Source organism: Anastrepha ludens, chromosome 3 (genome assembly GCF_028408465.1).
Source record: "Anastrepha ludens isolate Willacy chromosome 3, idAnaLude1.1, whole genome shotgun sequence".
Lineage (NCBI taxonomy): Eukaryota > Metazoa > Arthropoda > Insecta > Diptera > Tephritidae > Anastrepha > Anastrepha ludens.
In genome coordinates, this window is record NC_071499.1 from 17134679 (window position 1) to 17159634 (window position 24956).

The window sequence follows — 24956 nt, forward strand, 5'->3', positions numbered from 1 at the left end:
TCTTGAATTTGGTGTGTATCCTTACTGTTGTTTGGGTATTGCCCGTTAAATGTTATTGCGATGCGACTTGGGATTAGTTCAAGCTCTTTCTGCAGAAGCTATCTGGAGGATGAGGTAGAGTAATCTCAGCCTTTTCTTAAGCTGTCCTGCTCTCGTTAGGCTAAGATTTAGATGCACTTGGTGAATTTCCTTAGTAGCTTGAAGCGGTTAATACAAACGTTGTTGTTGAGGTGGTTGAATATTTCCACACCAGCACCGTTTTACTACCACTGTCTCGTCTGATGATGTCTTTTGTTTTTTTTTTTTTGTTTCCAAGTCAGATCCATTTACAAACATAAATCGCCATTGTTGGACCTCATTCTCTAATCCAAAGCCCCTTCTTACTTTTTCTCCACCTGTATGGTTCCTTGACTTCTCCTTTTCCCCTCCCATTTTTTTGTGTGGTATCATAAGGGACGAATTTTGAATTTTTTGCCCAAGTAGGTCTCTTATAAGGGCATCCATTTAACCTATCCTACTAATGGATAAAGGACTATGAATAAGTTCGTGCGGTTTTTTTCGAAATTTGAAACTTTATTGACGTAAAATGGTTACAAATTTAATATTCAAAATATTGTCCATCGCTTACTACTACTTTTTCCCATCTTTCTGGCAATTCACGGATTCCCTTTGTGAAAAATTCGGTCGGTTTTGCCGCAATCCACGAATCGATCCATTTTTTGACTTCATCGTAATTACGGAAGTGCTGGTCAGCCAGGCCATGTTGCATCGATCGGAAGAGATAGTAATCGGATGGCGCAAGGTCTGGACTATACGGCGGGTGGGGTAGGACATCCCATTTGAGCGTTTCTAAGTATGTTTTGACCACTTGTGCAACATGTGGCCGAGCATTGTCATGTTGCAAAATAACTTTGTCGTGTCTATCGGCGTATTGCGGCCGTTTTTCTCGCAGTGCTCGGCTCAAACGCATCAATTGTCGTCGGTAGACATCCCCCGTAATCGTTTCATTCGGTTTCAGTAGCTCATAATACACAACACCCAGCTGGTCCCACCAGATACACAGCATAACCTTCAGGCCATGAATATTCTGCGCCGACGTCGATGTTGAAGCATGGCCAGGGTATCCATACGTTGCCCGACGTTTTGGATTGTCGTAATGGACCCACTTTTCATCGCCAGTCACAATTCGATGCAAAAAACCCTTTCTTTTGTGCCGTTGAAGCAGTTGTTCGCATGCCATAAAACGGCGTTCAACGTCTCTTGGCTTCAATTCATACGGCACCCAATGGCCTACCTTTCGGATCATTCCCATGGCTTTTAAACGTTTGGAAATGGTTGATTGATCAACTCCCAAAGTTTTTGCAACCTCTTCTTGCGTTTGAGCCGGATCTTGATCGAGCAATTCCTCCAATTCGGTATCCATGAACTTTGGCGGCGCACCCTCGCGTTCTTCGTCTTCCAAGCCAAAATCACCACTTTTAAAGCGTGCAAACCACTTCTGGCACGTTCGCTCAGATAGAGCATGCTCACCATAAACTTCCACCAAGATACGATGACTTTCGGCTGCTTTTTTCTTCATATTAAAATAATGAAGAAGAATTCCCCGCAAAAACCCATTATTTGGCACGAAATTCGACATTTTCAAGTGTGGTAAAAATATTGTTGTTTACGCTTCAAATAAAAAACTTATACTGACGTTTGTGCCTTACGACAGTAGCTCTCCAATGAATGTTTGGAAATGTGGATCGATGGAATAATAATCAAGTTACGCCATCTGTTGTAAAACCGCACGAACTTATTCATAGTCCTATTACTACAACAATTCCCCCAAATAATGCATTTCATCCGGAATTCTGGTGCTTTTCTTGTCGTTTCTAATGGGTTAGGTGTAGTCAGAACTTTCACAAACTTGGATTTAGTTTTTTGCATTTTCTTAAAGTATAATATCTTAGAAATATTGTCTGAAAATTTGGAGAAAATCCGACAAATACTTTTCGAGTTATTCAACAATTAACAAAAGGCGTTCGGGCGCTCCGCAGCGTTCGAGAGAATATGAGAGAATTCGCCTCAACTGGAATGTGTGTACATAGGTATAAAACAGAGTTAAATTTCAGGCAAATTTATTTTATCTCCTTCAAAATATGACCCGACTGAAGCAACACACATGTACCAAATGTTTAACCCAGTCCTCCATGCACCCCTTGTGGGCCGACGAAGGGATGGCCTTCAGCTCCTTCGTCGCATTCTCCTTCGTCGCATTCTCCTTGATCTCCTCTATCGACTGAAATCTCCTTCCACGAAGTGGTAACTTCAACTTGGGATACAAAAAGAAGTCGCACGGGGCCATATCAGGTGAATACGGTGCTTGCACGATGGTATTTACTTGGTGTTTGGTCAAATAATCCAGCACAATTTGGGCTCGGTGCGATGGCGCGTTATCATCATGCGAAATCCAAGAACTGTTTGCCCACATTTCCGGCCGTTTCCGACGTACAGCATTTCGCAAACGCTTCAAAACGGATAAATAATATTCTTTATTGACTGTCTGGCCCAATGGAAGGTAGTCATGGTGCACTACGCCTTGGCAATCAAAGAAAACAGTCAACAACCTCTTCCCGGTACTTTTTGATCATAGGGTATGTGCGATACGTTATTATTATGTGGTCTATTCTACATGAAGGCATACACATTTTTCTTTTTTTGTATTACATGCAACAATCCATCATATCTACATACGCAGTTTGTGTATCACGCACCTATTCATGCCAACCTCAAAGCCTTTCACTTTTCTCTAACAAAGCCGCAATTTTCAATGGTTTGGGTTGGCTTGAAATTGTTGTTATTTTTACTGATTTCTGGCTCTAGTTTTATTATTAATTATTCGTTTTCCTATTTCTCGTATTTCCATGTCTGCATGCGTGTTTGTTAACAAATTTTTGCGTTTAACTGTAAGCTTTCAGTAGCCGTGATCGTCTAGTGGTTAGGACCCTACGTTGTGGCCGTAGTAACCCAGGTTCGAATCCTGGTCACGGCAATGCCGCAGCACAACTTGTGTCAACATTGCAACGGGTGAAGGCATTTTTTTAGTAATTTTATTTTTTTTTGTATGGAAATGAGTGATCAAATGTATAACTGAATTTATTTTGCATTGTGGAAGCTAGCAGGTTGGTGCACATTTGAGGAAAGAAGCAGGGCAGCAGATCTCTAGCACTCATACATGCATCCAGTTAGGGCTCCTCTCAAAATTATTGACCATTTCTAAAGTACTGGCACACTGTAGCTCGTAAGTTGAGATACAATGAAATGCGGAAGCAAATTTACAACAGCTTTTGTCAGTTGGATTTTGCATTTGCTGCTTGTTTGGCCGCCTTAATAGCCCAATTTTGTGACTGAAGAGTGGATCAATTAGAATTTTACGATACAAACACTATAAAGGCACAAAACATCCGCTAAGGCAAACCAACGGTGGTGGTAAGTGAGTTGAAGAAAAGGATCAGTACATTTGAGTTCTTCAAGTTTTTCAGTTAACACAAACGTTTGTCGGTGTGGGCACTAAGAGCTGCTCCAAATGGTAGCTGCATGCAAGCACACATTTGCAGATATACAAACAACAACATATGAAAGCATTTAATGCAGTTAGTTGCACTAAAAAAGGCGCTTACAATTTCAAGAACAAACAAACATACAAACACGAAATGCTAAGGAAAACTACAAAAAAACTACCGCCGATAAGTTAAGTTCAGTTGCGTGTGCAACATCCGTAACATGCAACACGCCGAGGGAGTGCTTTTGTATTACATACGAATTCATGTATGTCTCCCCATGTGTACGAGTTGCTACTTTATAGTTTTTCTGCTGTTGCATGCTGCCGGCGGGTGTTTCCATATACTTTAGCTTTAGTTGATATGATCGGCAGTGCCTCGCTTTTTGCACTTGGCTGCGCATGCGCGCGCCCTACTTAGGCTTGCAACAATTTGTTAATTGCCAGCAGTTACAAATTGCTTAATTCCTATACGAAGAATGCTGCAAAAAGCGTAAGCTCACTCAAACTCCGCCCCAAATGAAATGCGCGCAAATTGAGGAAGATCGATTAGGGCAAGTCTGCTCAGAAAACTGATCCACTTTCTTTTTATCACAATAAAAATCTAGAAATTTTTGCATAATTATGGAAGTGGCTTTCACAGCGATTGATGAATGTAAAAGGGGTCGCTAACAAATATCTATGGTAAAAATATTGATGGTAGAAGCTGAATCTATTAAAAGTATACCCTTTACTGAAAAACATAGAATTTTAGTAGTATTAAAAACTTTGCTTTGCGGCCGTCGTAGCCGAATGGGTTGGTGCGCTACTACCATTCGGAATTCACAGAGAGAATGTCGGTTCGAATCTCGGTGAAAACACCAAAATTAAGAAATACATTTTCTAATAGCGGTCGCCCCTCGACAGGCAATGGCAAACCTACGAGTGTATTTCTGCCATGAAAAAGCTCGTAATAAAAAATATCTGCCGCTCGGAGTCGACTTAAAACTGTAGGTCCCTCCATTTGTGGAACAACATCAAGACGCACACCACAAATAGGAGGAGGAGCTCGGCCAAACACCCAAAAAGGGTGTACGCGCCAATTATATATTATATATATATACATATATAAACTTAGCTTAGTACCATCAGGCTGCATCAGTATTTTGTATAGGGTCAAAGCATTCAATGAACTTATTACTAAAAGGTGACGCAAAATCAATCAACCAATTTTGCTTTTAACAAACTTTTCTACTAAATAAAAATAAATTACTTTGGTTAATGTAAATCTTTATTTTGACCTTTTCGGCTTCTTTATTTGTTCACTGAAGCTGTCAAATATGATTGACGTTCAACGTCATTTGCAAAAACTATGGATTTTCCGATCAGGTGATTAATTTTATTCTATAAAACGTATGCAAGGACTAAGGAAATATAAGTTGATGGTAACAGATTTTTGCCGATTACAGCACACCAAAGTTCAAAAGAAGTAGATGATTATGTTGATGAATGGGCGAAAATTGTTGAAGGGCTTGAATGCGATTTTTGATTTTGTTTTGCATTACTTTGATGTCAGAAAAGCAGATAAATTTGATAGTGCAGAAACATTTGCACCTTTGCAAAAAAACAAAAAAAAAAAAATTGTACAAAAATATGGAGCAATTAGAAAATTAATAAAGAAGTAGCACTTATTCGCAAGTTTGGAGAAATGTTTATTTCTCATTTAATTTTAATAATGGTTTTGAAATTTTTCTTTTTTAATTATTTTTATAGTTTCTTTGATGAAAACATAGTTTATCCATATACAAAAACCACTTAAATCCAAGTTTCAAAGTTTGTGCGAACTAAAAAAATAAATCAAAAAATGTTTATGAAATTAACAAAAAATAAAAAATTAAAAAAAAATTTCGAGTTCGCAGTTTTGTATCCCAGTGAATTTGGTGATAATAAAGTGTAAGTTTCAGGTGCCTTAAAAGTCGCGTTTATTTTTGACAATTTTTTTTTACGTTATTTCAAGCATTCGAAAAAGTGCACAAGGCCATTAGTAAAAAAAGTGCGTGTAGCATACTACACATAACAGAAGTGAAACTTTCCAGGCAGACAAAGAAAGAGGGAGAGACCCGAGAGAGAATGAGAGAGTGAGAGAGAGAAAGAGCATATATCTAAATGAATTCACAACATTTGCAGAGAATATAAATAGACAAAATTTACAAAAAACGGAGTAGGGTCGACCGGTGTACGTAAACGCTGGACACAAACCGTGGAAACAACGCGCACTACTCCGAGAGTTTATCACCCGCACAAATGCAGCGATTCCAGGACCGCAGCAACGGCACAAATTATCGCAAGGCAATACCAATAAATCCGACGCCGGAATGGATAGCACTTCATAGTACGCACAAGCACTAGCCAGGAAACAGAAATATAACGCCAAAAAGTAGGCACCAAAAATATATTTCCTACAAGTTTGCACCAACAAACAAGCGCCAAAAAGTGGGCAGTGTTATTTCTCTCTATAAATTAGCAACCACAAGGAAAAACTCAGAAAAAATAGCCTAAAGTGTATCTAAGATATATATAAGGTATAGCTCTCTCTCTCTCCTTTTCCTCTACGTTATATCTTTTTGCTCTCCCGCAGAACGAAAATGCCCAAAACGTTGCATGTCCTTGAAATTTTACTCTTCATTCTCGCTCGTCCATCGACGCCTAAGAAGTTTCACTTCAAAAATTGGTAAAAAATCAACGCAATTTTTGTGGCATTTCCGATTTGCTCCTTGTGATTCAAAATTCAGTGGCGTTTAAAATTGTAAATTAGTCGACATTTTTCTACAATTTCTCATTAGAAAATTTGCAATTTTGATAGAAAAAGTAGTGATAGAAATCATCCAAATCGAAAAATCCCTCATATCTCTACGATTTATTGTCATACCATACATATCCCGTGCCAAATTGTGCGTCTATAATTATTAAATACCGTCAGCATCAAAATAAAGTGTACACCAAATATTGTTAAGTTTTGACTATTTGTTTACTTATTTTATAATTTCAATTATTTGTTTATAAAAATATGGTTCGTACTAAAATAAAACCCATATACGCTAAGGTTTCGAACTTAACACAAAATTTATAAAAATTCTGCAAATGTTCAGAAAAATTTCACAATTTTTACTAGGAATTTATAGAAAAATTTCAGGTTACGCAGTTTTGTAGATTATTAAATTTCGGTGTACTAAAATACAAAATTCACGGAGTTCAAAAATTGCGTTGAGTTTTGACAATTTTTTCTGCTCACGGTATAGGTTGTTTTTTCTATATAAGAAAATTGTGACGAATAGAGAAAATGCGCAAGACCGCTTCCTAAAAAAATGGTTAAAAATCAGTGTAATTTTGAATTTACTCAAAATTTCCACTTTATTATCCAAAATTGAATGATCTATAAAACTAGATACTGAAATTTTTCTAAAAACTCTAAGTAAAAGGTCTGAAATTCTGATGAAAATTTTCCGAAGTTTTTTACAAAGCTCGAAACTTTAATTTATATGGCTTTTGTTGCAGTTGAACTATACTTAAAAAAAAAATAATAGAAATTTGAAAATAAATAAATAAATAGTAAAATTTTAACAATATGAGGTGTAAATATTTTAAATTAACAACAAAAACCATGTATCGCAATTTTTCAAACTTTGTATTGTACTAAATTAATTTTTGTTTGTTTTTAATTCCTTCAAAAACAGAATTTTTCAAATTTTTCTGACTTAGCGGTTTTATAGCTCATTCAATTATAGTATAACAAAGTACAAGTTTCAAATGGCTCAAAAATTGTATGGATTGTCTCGTGATGCTCTTAGGTGCTTTTCTCAATATTTGACCTATCCATCGCCACTTCCTGCGTTTAATTTGCCTAAGGATGGGTTCCTCGTTCATTAATCTTCACAGTGCATCGTTATTGATGGTGATTAGCCAGAATATTCTGCAGATGATGTGGAACTCAACCCCGTACAAAACTACCAAAATTATGCTATGAATTTGGAATACGAAAACTACTTCGTTAGAAAATACAGCAAAATATTTGCTGGACTACTGACGAAAACTGTCTCTAGGGCTACTTCAGAATACTGACTTTACCACTGCCCTGCTCTTTGTAGGATTCGACAAATGCGCCTAAGATCAACACATATTTCATCCTTGACGGATATTGCTGACAAAAGACTTGTTAACACTCGCGAAGTCGTGAATTAGGAATTACATAAAATAATATCTTCAACTCCAGATACTCTTACATAGCACTGGTGACATAATGACCGCTAGAGGTCTAAGTGAGATCTTTTTACAGATTAGCCAGCACCTCCTAACCTAACCTAGCCCGACGAGACCAGGGCAGCTGAGCGGAGATGGATACCTAACGAACAATACTAGCTAAATACACCCACCAAATTCGTGAGCTGCAGCTTTGTTAGCTTCAGACGAGGGAGTTTCTGAAGCCCTCGACCTATCCGTGGCCAGAAGGATCTCGTGACTTTGCCGTTTGCGCATTAACCAAGCGCTCGCAAGACGAACCCCAATGCTTTTTGCAATGATTTAGTGAAAGTTTGAGCGAGGTACGTTATGGGTTAAGTACTAATTACTTATTGTCCTAAAATTGTTAACCCATTTTCGTTCTTATTGCACCGACTTAGAATCTAAGCCACACGCAACACTCATGAAGCAAAAGCAAAAAGTTACGAAAATTGTCGCTAAAGGGTATAAAATGTGCAGTGTAGTAGTATCACATAAATGTATTACATACATACATACATACACACGCACACACCCTCATACACGTCCGCCCATTTAATCAGTTATTGCCTACGCCTCATCGTATCTTGCGCCTCATTTCCATGGTGTACAATTTTGGTGCAAAATATTTAACCAAAAAATTAATTTCGAACGCATTCCATCAAAAAGCACCATCAGTGGCAGGGCAGAGACGCCAACAACAACACCAATGCATTCACACTCATTATCATCACCATTCCGTACCTGAAGTGATCTCATTCTTCAACGAAATGGCTTTTTCGGCAGTGCTGAGCTGCGAACTTCGTTGGTGGTCCGTTTAAGTAAACAAATCAGCATTTCACCACCGTTGCCGCCATTGCCATCATCATCATCGTCATCATCATCAACCAGCGTCCACTAGCAACCAGTGGCAGGCCATCAGTATTTACTCACCACGCCACTACCCTTGCCCTATCGACACGCGTCTCCGTTACATGTGGGTTGGCACGCACACACACACACACACACAGCCGCGCACGCACGCTTCGCCAAACATATTTAGTATTTGCAACAAATATGCATCCATACATCTTCTCATGTGTCTGCGCACTCAAACTGCGTTAATCACTTGCTGCCTGTTGCACGCACTTTCGCATGCTAAGAATGCATTTCTGTTTGTGGATGCTGCGCCGTGTCAAGCATTTAAAAAGCTTCCGTTGTCTGCAGCACACGGCCCAGCCCACCGCCCACCTTCCGCACTACGCTGCTATCGTTACTCATGTCTCCATAGTAGCCGCATTTGCGATTCTGTAGGAATTCTTGACGTCATCAATCATTTCTTTGACATGTCCCGCTTTAGTAAATTTTTTTATGGCTATTTTAATTTTAACAAAAACGTGTGTTAGCGACTTGGTTTCGAGGATGTGCGCACCTAATGAACGTAATTAATCAGTCGAAAACCGGTCGCTGTTGGTTCGACAAATTTCCATTGAGAATTTACGCACGCAGTTTAGCCATAAGAATTCAATCAAAGTCTATCACAATCACCTATAAACACATACATACATACATACATAAGCATGCAAGTACATGAGTGCCAATTAAATGATTTTTTTTTAAGATTTAAAAGAGATTAATTGAAAATGTCTTAAACACTCGTAGATTTAATCGAAATTATATACGAACAAAGAGTTTCCGTAATAAATTACAAAATTATGTAAAAAAATTGTTATTCGCATATCTTAAGAGTTACAAGAAAATCATTAAAATAAGCGACACTTGCCTGTCTTCGACTACGCAGACGAATTATTATATAAAAAAAAAGAACGCAAAAATTTTAGTAACAAATATTTTTAGGTATATTTTATTGTATAAAATTGAAAAAATTAAATTGTAAAATTGTTGCGAATTGCAAAAAACAAAATCCAAATAAATTTCAGCAAAAAAATAGTATACATTTTTTTCCCCTATAATTTTTTTTCCTAAAAATTTTGATTTTCCTAAAATATTTTTTTTTTTTCTCAAAAAGAAATTTCTCAAAACTTTCAGCAAAAATTTTTTTTTTCTAAATTTCTTTTACGTATATTTTATTGTAAAAGAACTGAATAAATTGAAATAAAAAATTACGAAAAAAAAAATTTAAAAAAATTAGAATATAGAAATGCTAAAAATTTTTAAGGCGTATTTTATGTAAAAAATTAATTTATAAAATTGTTGCGAATTACAAAAACAACTCAGATTTAGAGAGATTCCTCATAAATTTCAGAAAAAAAAAATTGTTTTCCCCAAACATTTTTAGGCGTATTTTATTGTAAAAAATAAAAAAAGTAAATATAAAAACGTTAAAAAAAACAGGAAGAGAAGAGAAATTTTTCAAAAAATTTAACAAAAAAAAGAACAAAAGCTACAAGTATTTTTTAGGTGTATTTGATAATAAAATATAAAAAAAAATTTAACTATAAAATTGTTGCAAATTACAAAAAAAAAGAAAATTTCCAAAAAACTTATTTTGTCAAAAATTTTTAAGCATATTTCACTGACAACAAACGAAAAGAAACTTCCCAAAAATTTGAGCAAAAAATATATTTTTTTCCAAATTTTTTTCTTAGATACCCACACTTTTTCTCGTTATACGAACAGTTCACAGCATTTTTCAGTACAGAATTTTGAAATGCATAATTTCGCAATAATATTGTAAGGAATTTAATTGTTTTTCTATTGATTATCAAAATTTTTGTTTCCGCAATTTAAAATATCCTAGTGCCGATATGTCGTTTGATCATAATCTCAAACTGGCAAAGTTCAAACTAAAGCTGCCTGCTGCACGCAAGAAACCAAAAGTAAATGGCAAGAAAAAAATTAACACAAGTTTGCTAAAAACTGACTATGTAGTAGCTGGCTTTTCAAATTTATTAATTATAGATTCCGTCAAAGACTATAGAACCACTTGAAATACGGGAAAAAGTAAAATTTTCAATTTCTAAAATGCTCTAAGCTCAAAGGTAACGGATTGCAGAAACGAATGGATGACAGCTGTAATAATAACACTATGTATTAGTTTCCGATTCCGAACGACAAATTACTTTCATGAGGAGCTTTTTCATGGCAGAGTTATACTTGGAGGTTTTCCATTCCCTTCCGAGGGGCGACCGAAGAAACTTTATCTGTCATTTTGATGTTTCATGCACGGAGATTGGAACCTACGCAATCGCAAATGGTAGTCACGCATCCACCCATGGGAGCATTGTGATCGATCCTCTGATCATCACCTTAAACGAGTCTACGCACAAGCATATGCGGACGATGTTGCTTGTTTGGTAACAGGCCCTTCGCTTATGAACATCGGCAGGAAAGTGCAGAAAACTCTGGACATGATTGACACTTGGTTCTGTGCGAGTGGGATAACGGCAAATCCCGCCAAAACTGGTATTGTCCTCTTCCCCAGAAGGAGGAAGCTTGATGGACTCGTTCTGCCTAAGCTAAAAGGAGTCACAATCCAGCTATCCAAGGAAATCAAATATCTTGGAATAATCCTCGACAGTAAACTCCTTTGGAAATCACACGTTGAAACAAAGACATCCAAAGCACTGACGGCCTTCTAGCATTGCAACGGGTTTTTTGGAAAAATGTGGGGTCTTTCTCCTAACAAGGTCCTATGGATCCACACGGCTATGATAAGACCAATTATCACCTATACATCAGTGGTCTGGATGAGTAGCCTCTCTCTCATGAGAGTCAGGATAACCTTATACAGACTTCAACGCACTGTGGCCATCTGTTGCACCGGAGCTGTTCCGACTACTTCAGGCCCGGCCTTAGATGCTCTGATTAGTCTACCACCACTTTATGTTTTCATCAAAGGAGAGGCGTTGAAGGCCATCTGCAGGCTGCAACACAATGGGAAATGTCCCTGTTGGACAACAGAGTACTCCATGCTATCCTCGCCATGCTATCCAGAGTTGTGCTTGACAAGAGATACAGTGTGGTGCTGCCAGTGGCTCAACTGTGGTCAAACTCAGAAAATGGCAAACACTGTATTCGCATTTTCACGGATGGCTATATGACCGAGCATGGCTCCGGCTCTGGGTTCTACGTGGAATCCAGCGGGACAAAACTGCACTTTGCTCTTGGAATGCACGCCTCTGTGTTTGAAGCGGAGGTGTATGCTGCTCAAGAAGCGATGAACATTGTTGTGGAAAACAGATGGAGAGGCCGATCTGTATGTATCTGCAGCGACAGCAAAGCTGCGCTCATGGCCTTAGATAACCCCCTAACCACTTCAAGGTTAGTAGAGTCCTGTAAAACCAGGCTGCACTATGTCTACGTGGGTATCGTGGGTAATGTGATCTCTGACTCTATAGCCAGAATGGGCACTGAGGCCAACTTCTTTGGCCCAAAGCCCATTCTGCCACTCGCTTTAGCAACCATGAAAGCCACGGTTAGCAAACGGATTACACTAACCCATAAGCGAGCTTGACAGGCTGAGAGAGGCTGCAGATGGACTAAACTGATGTTACCTATCATGTCCGACTGACTGTCACAGTTCCTCCTGTTAGTAAGCAGGACTGATGACGGGCCATGATCTATGGGCAAAGCACACGGAAAATGTGTGCAACTTAGACAGTGCACTCTGTCCAGCATCTGAAGAGGAGGATGAGACGGCGGACCACTTTCTGTGCGTCTGCCCAGTCTTCGCTCGAATCAGGCTTGAGGTCTTTGGCACTAATGTGTTAAGAAGCGACCACCTTGGCTCCTTGGTACCACAAGATCTACTCAGATTTCTTCGGATAATCCGAGTGCAATAGATTGGACTGAATTGTGTCTGAGTGCTTTACTTGCTGGTCTGTCCCGACTAAAAAAACAAAAATCTACCCATTCGGCTATGCCGGACGCTGACCGGTATAATAAATCTGAATTAAAATGCTCAGAAGTATTTGTAAGCCTTCTTCGTCAATTAGTGTTAAAATTTCTGCAAGAGTTTTGTCAGGACCAGTTGCTTCCTTATCCTTTGTAGAACGTACAACTTTTTCTATTTCGTCTAATGTGTAACCAGTGACGTCATTTGATTGGTTAAAAAGTGGTCGATTGTTACTGATTAGATTATGGACATACGGTTCCCATAGAACTTTCTTCTCATTTCATTGCATTGATTCTTTAACCACTAAGTTTTCCCAGCACGGTGTTTCATGCACGGAGATTCGAACCTATGCACTTCTGAATGGTTCTATAGATTACATTAAAAAACCCTTTCAAAACAGAAATGTCAAGTGGAGACCGCGAATTTCACTCTTAAAACATATCTGCCTTATCGAATTTCTTCAAATCACCGTCTTAACATTATCATTTCGTAGTTTGACAGCCCAATCTTGATTTTACCGCGCCACTTGGATGCGCGAATACAGGGATCGCAGTTACTTCATGCCATTTTCAAAACGAAATATTAAAAGCCCACATGAGAATTCGGGAGTCATAACAGAAATTTGATAAATGTTAAAACAGATTTAGTAGAAAATGAGGGTGTATGATTAATAAATTAAAAATTGGATTCCGTATTTTATATGGTCTACCTGTTATTATGAAAAAAAAGGAACGACTCTTCTAGTATGCGCGTGAGTTGGCTAGACATCATTTGTGAACGATATCTTATGATGCCAGCGCCGCATCTGATCATACTATACGGCGATTTAAAGGTGGCATTACACTTCAAAAAAAGTCCTTTGCTAATTCGGTATTTGGTGGAGCCAGTTGTATATTATTATGAGAAATTCATGTATAGCCCGAAATCGTTTTTATTCGGAAAATTCGGACTATGCGAGAAAAAGTTATTGTTTTTATTTTCTGTCCTGTAACCTAACCAATAAAAAAAATCATAATCGATAAACCCAAACTATTATCATTTAAATCAAAATCTCAATTTTTAATTCTAATCTAGTTGCCAATCAATCATGGCAATCAATTACACTTTCTTGCTAAAAATCAAATTATCCCATTTATCTTCCTAATTTAGTTGCTAATTGGCACTTTGGGTATGAATTCAGAGATTTTGGCATCGGGTAATTTTTGCACGTGCAACAAATTTAGTGCAACCCAAAATGTGCGTGACCATAAACTATTAGATTCACATAGTATGCAGCCAAAAAAATCATCTCAAATCTATATATTCACCCTTGGAGATATTTGCTTACTTACCTACACATTTGATTGCTTGCCATTTCGTTTTTCGCTACGTCTGACATTCAGCCATTCAACCATTCTTTCTAACCACATAATTACTGGGTCTAGGCACATTTCACCAACGCCATTTAATTGGAAGCATTTGTTGTTGAAACTTGTTGAAATTTGAAATTAATTGCCACTGCAACCGGCCGACGCGCAGACGGACAGTTGAATGCTGCCAGGCGCTGCTACACCCTTGAATTGACCTACATAAATCATAATTTTGTTATTTTTCGAAATAAATCATAAGAATGCTGTGCGATTGGCCAATGTTAACAGTAACTATGTAGCGATGTGGACAGACATGCTCGAGATTCGCGTGCGTGGCACAGGCAAAACAAAAAGAGAAACAGCGAAAGTGCAACAAGTGCAACGCCAAGCGCCAGGGCAAATTGCATGGGAAATACTTCTCTATGTTCGCCTGTTTGTATGTGGCAACAAGTGTATGTGAGTTGAGCAAGTGTATGCGCGTGGCTGTGTACGCGTGTGCGTTTGTGCGCATAAATTGCAAGGCAGTCATTCATCAACGCGGCGGGATGCCTGTTGTGCGTTCGAAGTGCGTGCAATGAACAACATTTTTTGCTGCGGACTTGTTTCGTAAAATTGTTTTTTTATATTTTTTTCCTGCTTAATTTTTTTCACATTTACGATAATGCGGCCTTTAGTATGGAGCGCTGTAACGGTAGGCGTATAAATAGTAAAAAGGTATGGGAGGCCGGGTAGTTGGCAAAAATATAAGGCGAAAAATTTATATTCTGAATGTTGAGAATTTTGTAAAATAATGTTGGTGCATTTGTTTCCTTAATTAATGGATTGTATGTACGGAAAATTTGAGATTTGAATTTGTTATTGCTGCCTGAAAAAAGAAAAAAAAATGTTTAAAAATGTTTCCCATTTGCATATTTAATTATCAGTTATAATTCATTTGCCCGATATGTATTTCATGGTGCCACTTATACCTTCAACTAATGCAGCTGTTATGTTGAAACAATTAAAGAATTTAATCATAGTTTTGTTAGCAAATTTGTTTCTTTAATTACAGCAGCTCTCGCTTGGCATCTGCAAAAATTTATCGAGGCTTTGGCAATCAGATGTGTAAAAAAGGAGATATGGGCTGGTTTATTTTTATATGGCAGGTTATTTTTACAAAAAAAATGTTTTTGGCAGTCAAAAAAGTGACAGAAACACAGTTTTGTATCTTCGAGGCACGAAGTTTATTGAAAGCTACAACTTTACTCCATTTTTCAGGCAGCATATGGATTTCCCTGACGAAAAATTCGTGTTCTTTTGACTTGATCCATTCATTGCGCCCAGCTTCCGATGCTTTCGTAAGAAGTGAACCGCTCTCCATTAACGGCTGACTGCATTAATCGGAACTGATGGTAATTCGAAGTTGTAATTTCTGGAAAATACGGCGGTGTGGCAAAGTTTCCCAATTCAGTCCCTCTAAACATTTCTGGACCGATTTAGCAACGTGTGGCGTGCCGTTGTCATGCAGCAAAATAAGTTTGTCATGTCAACCGTCCCATTCCAGCCGCTTTTCTTTGAGAGCTCGATTCAGATGCATTAGCTGCAGTCGGTAATGATCGCCAGTGATGGATTCAGATGGTTTAACGAGTTCATAATAGATGACACCCTTTTGATCCCACCAGATGCACAGCATAACCATTGAAGCATGAATATTTTCTTTCGCTGTCGATGGACCTGGTTCAACTGGCAGGCTCCGGCTTTTTCCACGCTGAGTTATCATAACAGATACATTTTTCATCGGCAGTGACGATGCCATGCAGAAAACCTTTACTTTTCTGCCGTTCAAGAAGCATCTCAAACGGCACCAAACGGCTCTCGATATCCCCCTCCTCTAATTGATGTGGCACCCAGTTACCTGCTTTCTGAACCATTCACGCCCATCGTGGGCAAACGTTTACCGTCGATTGATCTGGCAACATCCAACTCTTTAGACATATCATCAAGGGTTCGACATGCGTCTCCATCCAATAATTCTTGTAGTTGAGTATCTTCGAATTTTTTCGGTGCCCCTTCGCGGTCGAATCCACTCTTTATAAGTTGATACAGAGGGATTACCGTAAATATTTATCAATATACGATACGTTTCAGCTGCACTTTTCTTTAAAAGGTAATAATGAAGCATAACTTCTGGATGGTACTTAGACGAAGACACTAAGTACTCTTATGCCACAGGACGGATGGCCACGGTATTCCTTACGGAAGTCTATGCCATCTTGAATGTGGCATTCTGGCTAATTGAGGAAAAGTGGCGGGGCAACAGTATTGGAATTTGTAGTGACAGTCAAGCTGTACTGAAAGTCCTTACCAACCCAAGCTGCTCTTCAAAGTTAGTCGCTGAATGTAAGAGAAAGCTGAACAGTGTTGCAAAACACAACAAAGTGAGTCTTATTTGGGTATTGCAGGGAACCAGTTATCTGATAAACTGGCTAATGAAGGCTCTGCATGTATGCCACTAGGCCCTGAACCCTTTCTAGGTGTCAACTCCACATGAAATTCTAAGAAAAAAATTCCACCAGAGTAAAGCTCTAAAGTAGATTTCAAGTACCAAAATATTAAACTAAAGTTACCTTTAATTAACAGGAAGTTAATATGAAAGCCAATATTTACTTAAAGTAAGTACTAAAAATGTTTTTTTTATTATATTGTACTTGGAGATTTTAGTAGGAAGAATTTATATTTGGCATTTATATCTTTTTTAAAGAACCTCATGACGCCCCTGTAAAGCAAATTATGTCTAAACTTTTAATATTCTAAGAAGAAAAGTGACTAAACGAAACTAATTTTATATGTAAATCGAACTGAAACTAAAACCAAACATTTTACAACATTTGAAAAAATAATTAAAGAATTTTTTTTCTAATCAATCAATTTTTTAATTAGCAACGTGTTTACAATTATTAAGGTTTTAGTGAATTTTTACTCCTAACAAGAAACGTCTTTTTCTACTTTTTATTTTCATTGCCTTTTAAAATTTTGTGGGCTCGAAATTGCGTTTAGTGCTATACACAGGGTCCAGCACTCGAAGTGTAACCATTAATTGGTTAGTTGGTTAGTTTGGAAAATTACTTTTATTCAATCCAAAGTAAAAAATGTATGAAAATAACCCCAAATTGAGAATCAATTTACCTTTGCTCGATATGACCACCTTTTGCCTTGACTATGGCCTTGAGACGGTCCAGAAACGAATCGCAAGCTGTCCGAATATGACTTACAGGTATTTTGGCCCGCTCGTGGACAATGGATTTTTTCAGCACTTCGACACTTTTAGTTCGGACTTTGCTCTCCAAAATAACCCAAAGAGAATAATCCATCGGATTCGCGTCTGGTCAATTTGAGAGCCATTCTGTGGACGACATGAAGTTCGGAAGTTAGAGTTATTTTCCCGCAAATCCTTTCCTTTTGTGCGAATTGCTTTACGTGAACATCTCATAAAGCCCAAATAAGGGCCCTTATTAAATTTTTAAACTTGTCTGACTTTTTGATACAAATTCGAGGTGCACAATACCGTTATAATCCATAAAAACCGTGAGTATCTCTTTCTTGTTTGACTTAAAATGACGTGGTTTTTATGGTCTTGGCTCATTCGGAGCTCTCCACTCACTCGCCTGATGTCTGGATTGCGTGTCGTACTCACGAACCCACGTCTAGTCTCCAGTAATGATGCGTTTGATGGATGTTGAGTCGATTCAGTCTTGGAAATCCGTCATTTGGTGATATCAACGAGGTTCCCGTTTTTTTAGTTCCTTTGGGACTTACTTTGCAGCAACACTGCGTAAACCCATATCATTAACTACAAAATCATGAACGGACCCATAAGTATTGTTCAAGTCCTCTGACAGCTCTCTGCCAGATATTAATACTAATAGCAGATGTGGCAACTCAACAAAAAAAAAATCATACTAAAATCCGTTGAATTAATGTATGTACTGAGATCATAAATTCGATTTCCTACAACATGTTGCTTCCAACTTCATCAATTGGTTCTAATTTTTCCAAAAGCATTTCTTTTTGAGTAGTTAAGACAAACCAAATAGGATCTTAAATACGAGTTACGATATTTTTGTTTTTCAAAAATGGGTAATTAGCCCTCTAATATCCAGGACCCCCTTTGGCGGGGTCTACAAAAATTCTTCTGCAAACTACAAATAGGGGATTCCCAAATTCCCAAAAATTAGCAACCCATAGGAGGAAGAGATTTGGGCAATGAAATTCCAACCAATGAGGAAAATACAGCAAGTGAAGAAGAATGCGATTCCGATGATGTCTATGTAGAGGCTGCAAATGACTCAATTTCTCATAGGGATATCACCGAATGTCTCAACTCGGCATATGCATTAATTAATGCAATACATTTTAGGTAGACTGAATAATGGAAACATGCAACTTCAACTGCAACTATTTCATCAGGGGAAAAAGCTGCAGCCACTTTCGATCCAATTGGTTCAACTTCATCCGGTGCTTCTGCTACTCTTCGCTTTCAACCAAGCAAACGGCCAGGTGAACCTCCCCCCGAGCTTGGATTTGAGGATAGCTGACCTGCTGTTCCAACGAGCAATGTTTTTGATGGTAATTCAAATGAATTAAGAAATAATTCACCCACTCTTAAATCAATTACTTGGAAGAACACGCATTTGTGTCCACATGCGAGAGAGCTCATGTTTCTTGGGCCACAAGGAAATGCCAGTAGAATTCAAAGTATTCAAGACGCCTTTTGATTGCTTTAAATATTTCTTGACAAATGAGTTTCTAAATATGCGCGTATTTTAATAATCCCTCACTTGTTTGAAAATTTCATACACCGTTTTTCGTGTTTAGCCCTTGGCCGAGCAATTAATTTATATGCTCGTCAAAAAGATGTCGAAACGCGATTTGTAGCAGATGGAGCTGAATATCAAAAATTTCAGTCTATCGATATCGATGACTCGAAATAGAGTTCATGAGCTTCGTAAACGACTGCATTTTAACGATAATTTGTCCGCCATTCCCAAACATAGGCCTGGTTATGATAGATTATTTAAAGTCAGACCATTCATCAAGTATTTTAATGAAATATTTCAAGTTGTTCGAAAGCTTTTGGTTGAGGCTGTGTTGTTTCCAGGCTCTGCGTTGATGAGCAAATGTGTTCGATAGAAATGCAAGGCCACCAGACCATTCAATATATGCCAGCTAAATCTCATAAATGGGAACACAACTTTTCTCTATATGCGATTCGACTGGCTCATATGCTTTCGAATTTCCTCAGCCGCTAGGGATAACGTCATAGTTGAAAATACTCAAGATCATGGCGCTGCATCAAATGCCATTGGAAGACTTTCTCAAAAAGTTGCGGACAACGCCAGTCATACATATTATCGATTTTGATAACTTTAACATTTCGCTCGACTTGATGGTTTACCTTCGGGGCAGCGTTAGCTAAAGGTAACTTTGTGCGAGTTAACCGTATGCCAAACTGCAAGTTGTTTTTTGATGTTTCAGTTGCCACAAAAAATGCTTAACGTGGCTATTCCGAAGAGTTTGTACTTACAGCTTTCCGTGTTGATATCTCTAACGTTCTATGGCGCGACACAAAAACAATGCGTTTGGTATCTTCTTACGTTGGTATTCAACAGTTCTTGCCTCGAAGTACAGATACTTAGTTGCAAAAAGTGACTCGTTGGGATCGAAAAAATAAAGAAAATATCGAGATAGATTCGCCAATGTTATACAAGAATATAATCGCAATATGGATGGCGTGGATTAGACGGAGGTACTTATTGGCCATTACCATATATGTCACTGGCAAATGCGTAACTTTCGCAGTGAAGTTGCTGAATCAATGTGTTTGTTTAGTTCTCGCCAGTTCCGTGGTTGCAAATCTCAAACTCAAAAGTACAAAAGTTGGTTTTTTTTGCGTACTACAACCAAAAATAAGGAATAAAATAGAATTAATATCGCATATAAAAAATTATTTATTTGAAAATTTGAAGCGTAACCACTGAATCCCGCCAAAATGCGGGTTAAGTATGTTGAATTGTACAAGGCAAAGTAAGAGTCGCAAGACAAAACAGGCTTGTACTTATATGGGTTCCGGGACTCCCCGGTGTTCAAGGAAATGAGACTGCCGATGAATTAGCCAACTGGGGATCAGCGGTTCTCCCGAATCAGTAATCGAAATCAGTTCTGCAGTAATCATGAATTGGATCAGCGATTAGGTATGCAATTTACATAAAGAGCGATGGTCCGGTCTAGGACGCTGCAGAACTGCAAAGTGGTTTGTGACAAACCCGAGCAGAAAAATGCCGGACTTTCTTCTAAAACTTGGAAGGAAAGACGTTCGGTTGATGGTCGGTATTATAACAGAACGTAATCCACAGGGTCAGAATATGACGATCTTTGGAATCATTGAGACCCGATGTGCCTGACTTGCTTAGAGGAGGCGGATAGCACTGAGCACTTTCTCTGTGAGTGTCCTGCCTTTGCTAAAGCAAGGCTGCGAGTTTTGGGTTCCGATGTCTTGAGAATGAGTAATATTTGTTCTCTAAAACTGGAGGATATTTACAGATTTGCCAAAGAATCTGGAAAATTCGCATAGGACTAACTACCTTTGCCTCTGTCTATATTCTTTCCTATCTCTTTCTCTGATACTTGTCTCTTTTCCTTCTTGACTATCTACCCTATTTTCAGAGCTCTAAATGCAATGGGTGTGTTTGAGTATTTTAGGAGCCACCAAATCTCTTGGTGTTCCTTGGCTCGACCTATTCAAATTTCAATTTCAAGAGTCGAATCAAAAAAACGGACTTCAAATTCGTTCATTTTGTCCAAAAATTAGTCTAAAATGATTTTTTACGCACAATAGATAAATCAGACATTTGGAGGTTAAATTGGGCTGTTATGAATGGCGAGACTACAGCTCCACCTAGCGAGTTTAGCTAAAGCTGATCTCATTAGTAAAAGCGAAGTTCAACAAAATCTGTCACTCAGGAGAAGATTTGTGAGAACATCGACACACCATCAGAGCCTTTTAGGTTTTTGCTTCTTCTTCGTTTCTTATTTCGTTTTGATATCCAAATGAAACACGCACAACACCGAAATTCATTGTCCGTATTGTCCCGTCGACAAAAAGCCCCATGCACCCATTGGGACAATATTTTCAGATTTAATGTTTTAATTAATTTTAGTTAATATAATTTGTAAACAAAATATAGTTCATTCTTTATCAAAATCCTATGAGTCAAAGTTACAAACATTGTTCGAAATTAAAAAAAAGACCAAGAAATTTTCATCAAAATTTCCAACTTTTTAATTAGAAATTTTAGAAAATTTTCGAGTATGCAGTTTTGTACACATGTATATGCAATATATATATGTGTGTGTTTTATATATACTATGTTTGTAAACCTTCCATAACAAAAATCAATTTTCCTACAACTACAGCACTAGGCCGGGCTACTGCCCCAATCGCCGCTGTTTGTAATGCAAATTAGTTCATTTTATTCAATTTGTAGAGCACGCGGCAAAAATGCGCTGCCAATGAATCGGCTGCACAAGTTTACTATTTAAATATGAATTGCCTTGCCGCAGGCTTTCAAAATCGAGTTATCTGAAAATATAACGAAAAGTAATAACACCGAAAAGGAATAAGAAAGAAAAAAATGTATAGAAAAGGACCGCCAGTCAGGCAGCCAACCAACTTAATACCAATTTGTGTGGCAGTGGCAGCGAATTGCAACATGCAAATATTTTCGAGCAACGATATTATTTAGTTGCCTACGCTTATGTGGTTATTTATGCATGTGTATGAGTGTGTGTGTACATGCATATGAGTTACTGTGTCAACAGGTGAAGTTAAGCTGCACGCGTGCACTGTTATTGCAGAGCAAGATTGTTGTTGTCACTGCTGCAAATGTTGCATGCCCACGTATGTGAGGGTTCAAGCGCGGCAACATAATTGCGACATTGCCACCAACCAACCGAGCTGGTGAAGTTGGCAGTTGGCAGTTGGCATTACTTTGATCAGCAGCCAGTAGTTGACTGCCAAGAGTCTGTGTCACTGCCACTGCCACTGCCACTGTCAAAGCCACCATCCACCATCACCGTCACCATGCTATCATTACGCGCTAACAAAAAGACAGATGAGCAAGGCGGTTGTGGTTGCTGGCCGCTAGCTGCTGGTCGCTGGCTGAGTAGGCACCAACACAGACTTACACCCGGGCGCGGAGTATCAAGTTTCATTGTCAACCTTAACGTTTCATTCATATTCCATGCATATGTATATATGCGTATCAGTGCACACACTCACACTCTCACACATCTCACTGAATTCAGTCAAAAGTCAAGTTATGCTATACTTTACTCAATTACTGGTGACCGGTTCAATCGCCTGCCCGGTGCCGTTCGACATTCGCATACCTGGTGGTAGCAGTGGCATGCCACTACGTCAATGTCTTTGTGTCGCTTCGCATTGCGGCTGTGCGGCGTGCTGTGTTGCGAGGCGAGGCGACGCGTGAGTGCCAGAAGCTTTTTGCGCCCGCTACCGATAAGACGGCCACAAGGCAGTGGGACCATGACAGGCGCGTTGATTGCGCTGACTTGCGATCGTGTTGATGTCGTCGTTCACTTCCATGCGCTTGCACTCATTGTTGTTGACAAAGTTGAGTGCTGGTGGTGGTGGTGCGAGTGGTTATTGCTGTTACACCAGCAACCGCTGCTGTCGGCTGGTGAGCGTGTGCGACACACGACATGTAAATTGCTGACATATAATTATCCGCATTTTATTGGATTTTCTTTTTCCTTCTCTCTCACTCACTTTATGAGCGTTACTATTTTCGCATATTTATTTGAGTGCAGTGCCAGAATACCAGTGTAAATCGAAAGACTTAAGCAAGCAACTTGCAAACTGACGGTTAGCTGAATGTAGAATTTTATAATTTCTTTTGGAGAATTAATTAAAAACTATTATAAAAACATTATTAAATCACAATTAGTTGCGGCAAACTTTAGCTTATCGCTTTTATGTGGAAAATGCGGTTGAATTGAAGGGACTAAATTGAAAACTCAAAAGCTTTGTAATCCATTGCTCTAATCCATTGGCAGAGAGCCGCTGTATATTATACAGTGCTTCCAGAGCTATGACATTATTATATTATTTGTATGACGTAATATATAAGCAACTTGACACGGCGAAATTGGTTAGGATCCTGAAAAGCTACCCAACTGCAAAGCTGGGGAAATCTGATGGTTCCTTCACGGAGCGGCAAAGTGAGACATTCAGCTTGCTGATGAAATCTCACTTTTCTGGTAATCAGAAAAACGTCAGTCGGCCACAGGCCTTATTGATAGGGGCGGTTGTCAGAACTGCTATACCTTCTCGGCATGACTGGTACATTGCCAGATCTGTGGTGAATGAGGCCGCCATTCGATTTGCCATCAAATCTTTTGGCGGCTACAAGTCGCCCGGACCAGATGGCAAATATCCTGCCATGCTGAAGAAGGGTGCAGAGTTCGTGACAGTAGCCCTGAAGAAAATCTTCTCTGCATGCCTGGCACTAGCCCATATACCACGCTCTTGGAGGATGGTGAGGGACGCCTTCATCCCAAAGGTTGGAAGAGACGACTACACCAGCCCCATCAGCATGAATTCTTTCATGGTGAAAAGTCGTACGTCAGAAGTCGCTGAAGGCTCACCCTCTGTCTCCATTTCAGCATGCCTATCAAAGTGGAAAATCCAGCAAGTCGGCACCGCAAAACCTTGCTGCTAAGGTAGAGCTGGCCATCGAGAGGAAAGACTACGATATAATGCCACTTTTGACAGTATGTGTAGCTCTGCTAGTTGGCACGGCGTCGACCGGGTATTAGTGAATTGGATTCGTTCGATGTTGGCCCAAAGAATCGTCACGGTGCGAGCAGAGGTTAATAGAGGCGGTGTACTGTCTCCATTGTTCTGGCTCATGGTGATCGATCCTCTTCTCACCATCTTAAACGATGCGGGAGTCTACGCACAAGCATAGGCGGACGACGTTGCCTGTTTTGGAACGAGCCCTTGGCTTATGAACATCTGTAGGAAAGTGCAGAACACTCTGCATATGATTGACACTTCGTGCTGTGCTAATGGGCTATCGGCAAACCCTACCAAAACTGGGACTGTCCTCTTCACCAGAAGGAGGAAGCGTGATGGGCTCGTTCTGCCTAAGCTAAAAGGAGTCACAATCCAGCTATCCAAAGAAATCAAATATCTTGGAGAAATCCCCGATAGGAAACTTCTTTGGAAAGCACTGACGGCTTTCTGGCAGTGCAAAGGTGTCTTTGGGAAAACGTGCGGTCTTTCTCCTAGCAAGGTCCTATGGATCTACACGGCTATGATAAAACCTATTATCACCAATGTATCAGTGGTCTGGATGAGTAAACCCTCTCTTGTGGGAGTCACGAGGACCTTATCGAGACTACAACGCACTTTGACCATCTGTTGGCTTTTCCGACTACTTCAGGCCCGGCATTAGATACTCTGATTGACCTACCACCAATTGATGCCTTCATCCAAGGAGAGGCCTTGAAGGCCATCTGCAGACTGAAACATAATGGGAACTGGTGCGACCCCTGTACGGCATGTGAAAACAGAGAAGGCATGGCCTTCGATCCAACGATTCTCTTCGTAGCCCTTGACTCCATGCCATCAAGAGTCGTACTTGAAAAGAGATACAGTGTAGTGCTGAGCCTCTGAGTTGCGGTCAAACTCTGAAAATGAGCCCGGCAAACACTGTTTTCGCATTTTCACGGATGGCTTCAGAAGCGGTTGCACGGTTCCGGCTCTGGGTTCTACGTGGAATCCAGCAGGACAAAACTGTACTTTGCTCTTGGAACGCATGCATCTGTGTTTCAAGCGGAGGTGTATGCTGTTCAAGAAGCGATGAACTTACTGCACTATTGGCCAAGCCAGTAGAATGAGTGTGCCTCACTATGG

At 39.2% G+C, this 24956-nt stretch overlaps 1 non-coding gene across 1 annotated transcript; it reads left to right on the forward strand.

Annotated features, from left to right (window-relative positions):
* Positions 1–2962: 2962 nt before the first annotated feature.
* Positions 2963–3034, forward strand: Trnah-gug (transfer RNA histidin (anticodon GUG)). Its single transcript has one exon. It is a non-coding gene; the product is annotated as a tRNA-His (tRNA).
* The last annotated feature ends 21922 nt before the right edge of the window (positions 3035–24956 follow it).